At 35.1% G+C, this 8,313-nt stretch overlaps 1 long non-coding RNA gene across 1 annotated transcript; it reads left to right on the top strand.

Annotated features, from left to right (window-relative positions):
* The first annotated feature begins 1,726 nt into the window (after window positions 1–1,726).
* LOC131330880 (uncharacterized) lies at window positions 1,727–3,955 on the top strand. The gene is made up of 3 exons (XR_009201277.1): window positions 1,727–3,356; window positions 3,580–3,661; window positions 3,854–3,955. It is a non-coding gene; the product is annotated as an uncharacterized LOC131330880 (long non-coding RNA).
* Window positions 3,956–8,313: the final 4,358 nt, after the last annotated feature.

Below are 8,313 nucleotides of genomic sequence, written 5' to 3'. Positions count from 1 at the left end.
GCAATATATATATTATTTGATAGATTTCAATGAGATCTATTAAACCCTACAAAAAAAAATTAAAAAAATTATTTCCGTAAACCCATTATTTTTAAGTTTGAAAATAGGTGCTTATTTTTTAAGTATTTACTATATATTTGAGAAAGCGGATTATGGAAGTTTGGCATTGCTAGTTCATGGAGTAATTATTCAGCATGTTCGGAGTACCATGCGGTGTTGTCTACGTAATGCTCCTAATCATTTGTGTAGCGACAAATCATTTTTTATCGGCAAAAAGATTTTTAGTAAAACTCAAAAAGCTACAAATCATACGACAAGGACATTATCACATGTTGTTCCAAATTATTATTAATTTTTTTTATGGGTGAGCTGCTGACTGCTGGTAATGTGAACTGTACGTATTTATGAGAGAGGGAGAGGGAGAGAGAGAGAGAGGGGAGGAGGAGGAAGGAGCGTGGGCTCTAGGAATGATGAGTGCGACGTATCACTCGACAAAAAGGAAGGATTTTTTTTTCAGCCCTTTTTCCTCTTATCTTTCTTCTCTCTTGGAAAAGATGAGAAGAGAGAAGCTGGTTATATAATTGGTTTAATGCTTTAATACTAGTAAGATTGAGAGTAGTAGCTAGCTATATAGGGTCAAAACTAGTATTGGGATTTTGGACTTCGCCGCTTCAGCCTCTTGGGTGGGATTAATTTCGGCTCAATGGTGTTCTTATTTTGGCCTCTTGCCACGTATAGGTTTCGGTTTCGGATTGGGCAAATTGTTTTTTTGAGCATGATGTCATCTCTTTATTTCTATTAGGCTCTGTTCCAAAAATTTTCTTAAAAAATAAGCAGCTTATTTCACATTTTCAAACTCAAAAATAATGTAAATGAAAAATATATTTTCAATTTTTTTTGCATCGTATAAAAGATCTCGATGAGTTCTTTCAAACAAGATCCAAATTTCATATTTTTAGATTTCAATAAGTCCATCATATTTGAGCTTGAAATTGTCTTCTTAAAAAATAAGGATTTTTTTTCGCGTTCTGGAACGGGCTCTTAATCTTGTACCAATTTCAAGATTAATGAAACTATTTTGATATTAAAAAAAAGGTCAAAACTATGTTCTTTGATCAAGTTGTTCTACCGAAGGAGCGTCCCTTGGATGCCACATTTTAGAAGGTGGACCCACATTAGCACACACAAAAAATCGGGACCCACGTTTTACAGCATCTTCACTGTAGGGGTGTTATTCTGTGTTTTAGCAGTGTGGGTTAAGAATTCAATAGAGGAGTGTTATTAATGAGTGCATTAACGTCTAGACCAACTTATACACATCAACTAATAATATGAGAATTTACTAAGTAACTTCTTGTAATAAAAATACAAAAAAGGGTTTGGAGATGGTTGAGGCTCGTGTCAGTAATTACACCCACTTGAATAAGTTTATTGGTGATGTGGTGGGCCTCACCTGATCGCCCGACAGTGGCGTAGCCAGAAGTTTGAACATGTGGAGCATCAATTTAACACATACGACAATAAAAATGTCTATCTCCTTTTTAAGAATCTAACACATCTTTAAGTTTCTTTTGAACTATTTCTTCTAGATCCTTACTAGAAAATGTATTTCCAAACAATAATATTTTCTTCAAGTAGCTATGAAGAGAAAATACAAAAAAAAAATAATAATAATAATTTTTACTTTTAGACGAATCATCTTCAATACGAGGTGAGAGGAGTTATTGATAGAATTAACAAATAGAGAGAGGAACAAGGGAGGTGAAAAAGATTCTGACTTGACATGCATTTTGTGACGAGATAGAGATTTTTATCTAGTGTTTATGTGGAAGCTTGGATGCAAAAGTTTAGTCAATGGAGGCGTATTTAATTAATAATTTAGTGGTTACCAGGCATTGTCACATGGTGTCCCGTACCCTTCTCTATTACATATGTAGGGAAGACTCGTATATTACGTCTTGAGATCCAAACTAATATGTTCAGGAAAAGAGTATTGGAACAACGTATAACGCGTCTTGAGATCCAAACTAATATGTTCAGGAAAAGAGTATTGGAACAACGTATAACAGTGCCCTAATAACATTTAATAATCTTTTCTTATTTGAAGATATAATACTAACATTTCTAGCACATACTTCCTCCGTCCTAATTTAATTATTTTTTTAGAAGTTCGGTCATTTTTTAATTAATTATACCTTATAATTTATAATGTTTTAAGTGATTTCAAAAACATTGTATTATAGACCAAATTGAAGTCTATCAAACAAAATCCATATGAGATATAAAATTCATTATCAATTTAAAAATATAACTATTTTTTTGAACAAGATCCATATTTGATATAAAATTCATTACCAATTTAAAGATATAACTAATTTTTTTGTCAAATTAAAATAGAACTGAGACAAGTAAATTAGGACGAAATGAGTAATTTACAAGTATGAAAATCCAATTTGTCCTGTGCCCCCCATAAATCCGCCATTGGCGGCCGGATAAACAATCCGGGTGCAAAAGGAGGAATCAAACACCAGATAAAAACGGGAATGGGCATGGCAACACCCTCAAAGCGGTGCGGAGAGGTCAATCCGACCACTCATCTCAGCAACGGACGCTTTAGATTTGAATGTGCAGATTCGATCCGAGTCATCCATGCTAATATGAACGGTTGGATTAGTAGCTCTGCACCCACTCGACAACGTAAAAATGAGTTGGGATTAGTTTATACCCAACGCCCTTATTCACCTGCCAAACGGGACGTTAGGGTGCCTATACATATATATGGACTATGATCATGAGAAAGAGGGAGGGAGAGGAGGAGAATAATCTGATGAGTCTTTTGATCTTCTTTCCTTCCTTTTGTATGCCTCTATAGAATGATCCATCCCATCCCGTCTGATTATTAGTACTCATTATCTCTCTTGTCTTGAAACCAAACCACCCTCCCCCTTTATTACTCTCTCTCTCATCATTTACTGTTGTAGCTAACCTCATCCCACCATAAATAGAACCCACCAGCCTCTCTCCCATCTCTCATCCCTTCTCTCTCTCTCTCTTCCTTGATCTCACTTTATATATACAAGGAAGAAGAACTGATGATGTTGTTGGGGCTTTAGCTTCATTTCATGGTTGGTTTAACAAAGGGTTTCTTATATAGAGTTCATTGGCATTCTGTCCACCTCCCTCCTCTCTCTCTCTCTCTGTCTCCTCTTTTTCTCTCCTGACGAATATGTGGAGGAGGTGGAGGTGGGCATACTGCCAACTGAGCTTTGTAGGTACCGCTTTGTTAAAACCCTCTCATGATTATCTCCAACCCACACTTTTCATATTTCTCTCCTCTCTTGTAAAGGACAATTATGGTGAAGATACCACTCTCTCTATTAAATATTTCTTTTTTCCTTCTAGTTGTTATTTTCCCTTTGTTATGATGATTATGATCCCTGACCCTTTTGGGACTTTTATTTTCTGGCATCTACTTGAGTTCACCACCAAAACTTCTTTTTTTTTTTTTTTTGGTTATTCGTTTTCTTGAAATAAATAACATCTCTATAAGCTAAAATCATTAATTTTTTCTACTTTCAGCTATGTTATCAGGGTCTGTTGTGCGTTGATGTATCAAATCCATATTTGGAGCCTATGGGAAGTTGATTTCAGGAACGCAAAGGTGGAACTTTTTTGGGAACCCTAGTTTCTCTTTTTCTTTTTCGGAAACCCTAGTTTTAAAGGGGGAAAAAAAAACTAACTTTTTCACCCTCAGAAAAACTTTCTATCCATGTCTTTTTTTCTGGTTTCAGTGTCCTAATATCTCTCTCTCTCTCCCTCTCTCTCCCCAAGGTTTTTGTTTTTTGGGTAGAAGTCTCTCTCACAGGTTGTATTATTACATCTAAAGATGAGGCAAAGCCCAAGATCTGATGGACTTTCTCCATGGGAAAAGGCTGGGAAATCACTGGAGTTGTTGAAATTTTTGCATCTTACTGGGAGTATTTTCTTATGCCTTGGATGATATTTTGAAAAATTTTGAGTTTAATTTTTAGGTAATAAGTGGATAAGAAAAATAGAGTAATAATTGAAAGAAATGTGCTACTGATACAGCAAGAGCTGTACAGACAGTGTGTATAGTGGGTTTTTGGACCCGTCTCAGGTCCAACAAAAATAATCGAAGTTGCTCATTTTGTTCAAAATATTTTTTTTAAGATTTTTGTAAAAAATCAGCTCCATCTGATATCGTGTAGGGCGTTTATGAAATGTCCATATTTGATAAATTGCTAGCCTAAATTTTGAACCAAAAAAAATGCGGTTTCAATTATCTTTATTGGACTTGAGACGGGTCCAAAAGTGTACTATATGCATTGTCTGTACAACACTTGCTGTATTGGTGCTATTTTTGTGATTGAAAATAAAGGTAATAAATGAAAAGAGTGGAGAGAAGAACGAAAATAATAATTGAAAAAAAAAAGGTGGTTGAAAATAGGGATAACAAAATGTTTTTTGAGTTTGAATTGTTTTTTTTTTAAATGTCATCTAAACAAGACATTTATGCTTTGTTTGAATTGGAGTTTGAATTTTTTTTTGAAAAATAGTAAGGGTAATAAGTGAAGAAAGATAAAAAAAAATGTTAAACATAAAAAAAATTTAGAAAGAATTTTTAATTTTTTTTTTTTAAATTGTGAAGAGAACAAAGCAAAATAATCCAAAGCTTGAATCCATGTAGCAGTAGAGTAGTACTTGTCTGGCCATCTGATTTGTGTAGTACTCCCTAATTATGCTTACGTTGATGAATACATTATTTGTGGAGGAGGAAAGGCTTGAAGGAAATAATGCAGTAGTACGTACTGTTCATAATGTCCCATCTCAGAGAGTACTGCAGCGAGCTTTTCTGTTCTCTCTAATCTAATGCCTACCAAATGACATATGCCACTCTCTTTTTTTTTAACGTTACTTTTTTTGCTATTGTACTTTTGTTGTAAAAATATATTTATAAAGAAGTGACGTCAAAAAAAAAAAGTGACAAAATTATTTTTCATGATATATATATATATATATATATAGACGCACACACTCTTTATTTTTTTTCTCCAGCTAGGGAAGAGCAAGAAAGCCATATGTACCAAAGTTGTCAAATCCGTTCCGTACCGGTGTATAAACGGAACCCAAAAAGTCATGTTCCGTTCCGGTTAAAATACCGGCCTATTCCGGCCAATACCGGGTGTACCGGACAATACTAGCCTGTTCCGGATATTTTCCGGCGTTCTGACCGGTACAAAATTACCCTCTCTCTTTTTTTCTTTTTTTTTTACATTTTATTTATGTTTATACTTAAAATATGGTAGATATTTACTAAATATATATATAAAATATTAATTGCGGTAAATTCAGAACGGTACCGGGATACAGCCCGGTATCGATACGTAACATTCCAGTAGTGAAAATGGTACGCTGGCCGGTACGGTATTGACAACTTTGATACGTACGTAACAATAAAGGATACAAAGAGTGTACAAGAGATTAGCGAGAGGCCGTTGAGAGATTAGTCAAACCATAGAACACACGAGTGGGGAAAAAAAACATTTAAGTAAAAAACGCTAACAGAAAGCACGAGTAAATTTTCTTGTGGTTTTTCAACCATATAGTTGAGTACGTTATTGCCCACATCGGTTTTCACTTTATATCGAATGAGTTTCGTTTGAAAGAGAAAATGAGAGTGATAATGGATGGTTTTCGTATAACAAATTTCATTATTATAATGTAAAAGAGGCTTAATTTTGCTTTAACTAAATTATGAGCTGGCTTAACTTAATAATCTTAATGGATATTTTTTCCTATCATTCAAATTCTTCTCGTCTTTTTTTAATTTTACTTCAATTTTTTTTTGGATTTTAATATGTCTTGATGAGAATTGAATCTAAATTGTAAAAATTATAATCAAAGCCTTAAAAAAGTTCTCTCTGAGGACAAAAATAATCCGACAGATAGAAAATTTGAATTATTTGTCTTTATTAAATAGTAGTAATAGTTTATAGGCTAATGGTAATGCCAAAACTGTTCATGTTAATACCAAAAAATTTAGTACTTCCTCTGTTCCTAAATAAGTGTTCGACGCGCAAACCTAGGCCTTTAAAAAAATACATTCATTTTGTTAAAAAATTAATTTTTTTCACAAATCATTAGATGTCAATGGGTTCTATTAGATTGTGGAAAGAAATTAGATATTTTAACGAAAAACATGTATCTTTTGGAAAGATATAGGTTTGCGCGCCGAACACTTATTTAGGGACGGAGGGAGTACATAAAAAACTTGTACCATGCATAGAGTACAACACTCTTGCACATTAAAATTTTGAAATTAACAAAAATAATTTCAGCATAATTATCTGTCAAGATTGTTGGTGTGTTTGGGAGCCTACTTTTTGGCTTTTCATTTTCAACTTTTTGGCTTTTTGGATTATGGTCAGAATGAGTTTTTGAATTTGGTAGAGTGTTTGAATGATATGTGCAGAATGCATTTTGCAACAGGAGTAGTGTTTGGAAGATATGTGATGAAAATGATTTATAACCTGATTTTTTTACCATGTTGCCCTTGTTTATTTATTATGGGATATACAATGTATAAATAATGGTTTAATCAATTTTTTAAATTTTTTTTGTTTTTAATTGTATCACAGCACACACAACTTTTTAACCTTTCTCCTAAAAAAAAAAACTTGTTACACCCTTTATATATTAGTAAAAAATTTGATTAAAAAATTAATTGCTCTAATTTTCAATTCGTTTTAACCGATGTGAAGATTTTATTTTTTTGATCATTTTAATCTAAATGGTCATAATAAATTGACTCTAAAGCCTTTCAATAAGCACCTTAAGAGAGTCCTAAAACCAAATATAGAGGATAATTTGGTCTTTTCTCCTCTTTGCTCATCAAAAGTGGAAAATTAGAAGTGGAAAAGGACCTCCAACCTTGTTTTTGACTTCTGCTCTGCATCTTCAAAAATGGAAAACTCATTTTCTCAAAACTCATTTTTTTACCCACCAGCCAAACGCCCAAAATTGAAAAAGTAGAAGTTAAAAATGTGAAAATGCAGCGCCCAATCAGGCACTTAGTCAAGAGTCACAAGCCTTGCCTACAAATTGATGCCATCTCCTTCCAACATGAGGTTGGCTCGGTCTTAATCAAGTGAGCATCATATGACAAAAATGTGATAGCTAAAGAGTAATTTTCAATAAATTGGGACCCATTTTTTGGGTTATAAATGTATTAAATGAAATAAAAATATTCAAAAACACATCATGTGAGAAGTTCCTATCTTTTTCTCTCTCCCCCTCCATCTCTCTTCTCTCTCTCTCTCTACAAGTGAATGGCCAAACTTACAGTCACATAGTGATAGGTTTATAGACCGCTTTATCTAGTCCATTGGAGAGGATTTTGGACATATATACTTGCTAGGAATTCCTGTGTTGGATCAGACCGCTTTATCCAGTCCATTAGAACATCTCCATCAGCCACACTATTTTTCTAGCCATTTTGGTGAGGAAAAGCTCGTTAGCTAGCTACTAAATCTGTGGGCTCTCGAACAGTCTCCTCCACACCCTAGCCATTTAAAAAAACAGAAATGCTAGAGACACATCAGTGTGCCACATCTAAGGCACACCCCTCTCACATACAAGAGGGCCCATTAGAACGGGTCCTACCTGTATGTGAGAGATGTGTCTGAGGTGTGACACAATTGATGTGCCCCTAGCACCTCTCTTAAAAAAATACAGTAATAATAAATCACCAATAAATCCAATAAATCACCTTGGCGGGTCCCTCCACTAACCTCAAACAAAAATAACTCACTTTCCTCTCTCACCACCCCTGCATCCACCGCCATTTTCTCTCTCTCCCTCACACACACAAACCCACCGAGGCCTCTCCCTCTCTCACACACACGCATCTCTTCTCTCCAATTTCCAGATTTCACCCCTCTATACACCGGCAATCGGAAAACCCACAACTGCAAAACCCACCAATCCAGCTTCCGGCGACGAGGATAAAGCGGGGGCAGAGAGAGAGAGAGAGAGAGAGAGAGAGAGAGAGAACTGACGCAAGCGAGCCTCCAAAATCTCGCCAGAACCAGCGAGGAACAAAAGCTCAGGTTAAACTGGCAACGCCCAAAGAGAGGCTGCTGGGTGTGACTTTCCCACCTTTTTCTCGCCATCTAGCCGGAAATTGTGTTTTGGCGTGTCTCCTGGAGATGCTCTAGAGAGGATTTTGTACATATCTGCTTGCTAGGAATTCCTGTGTTGGATCAGTCCTCGCGGGATTTGCCACAACTTTTA

The sequence above is a fragment of the Rhododendron vialii genome, chromosome 6a, assembly GCF_030253575.1.
Source record: "Rhododendron vialii isolate Sample 1 chromosome 6a, ASM3025357v1".
Classification (NCBI taxonomy): Eukaryota; Viridiplantae; Streptophyta; class Magnoliopsida; order Ericales; family Ericaceae; genus Rhododendron; species Rhododendron vialii.
This window is presented reverse-complemented; position numbering and strand designations above follow the sequence as displayed.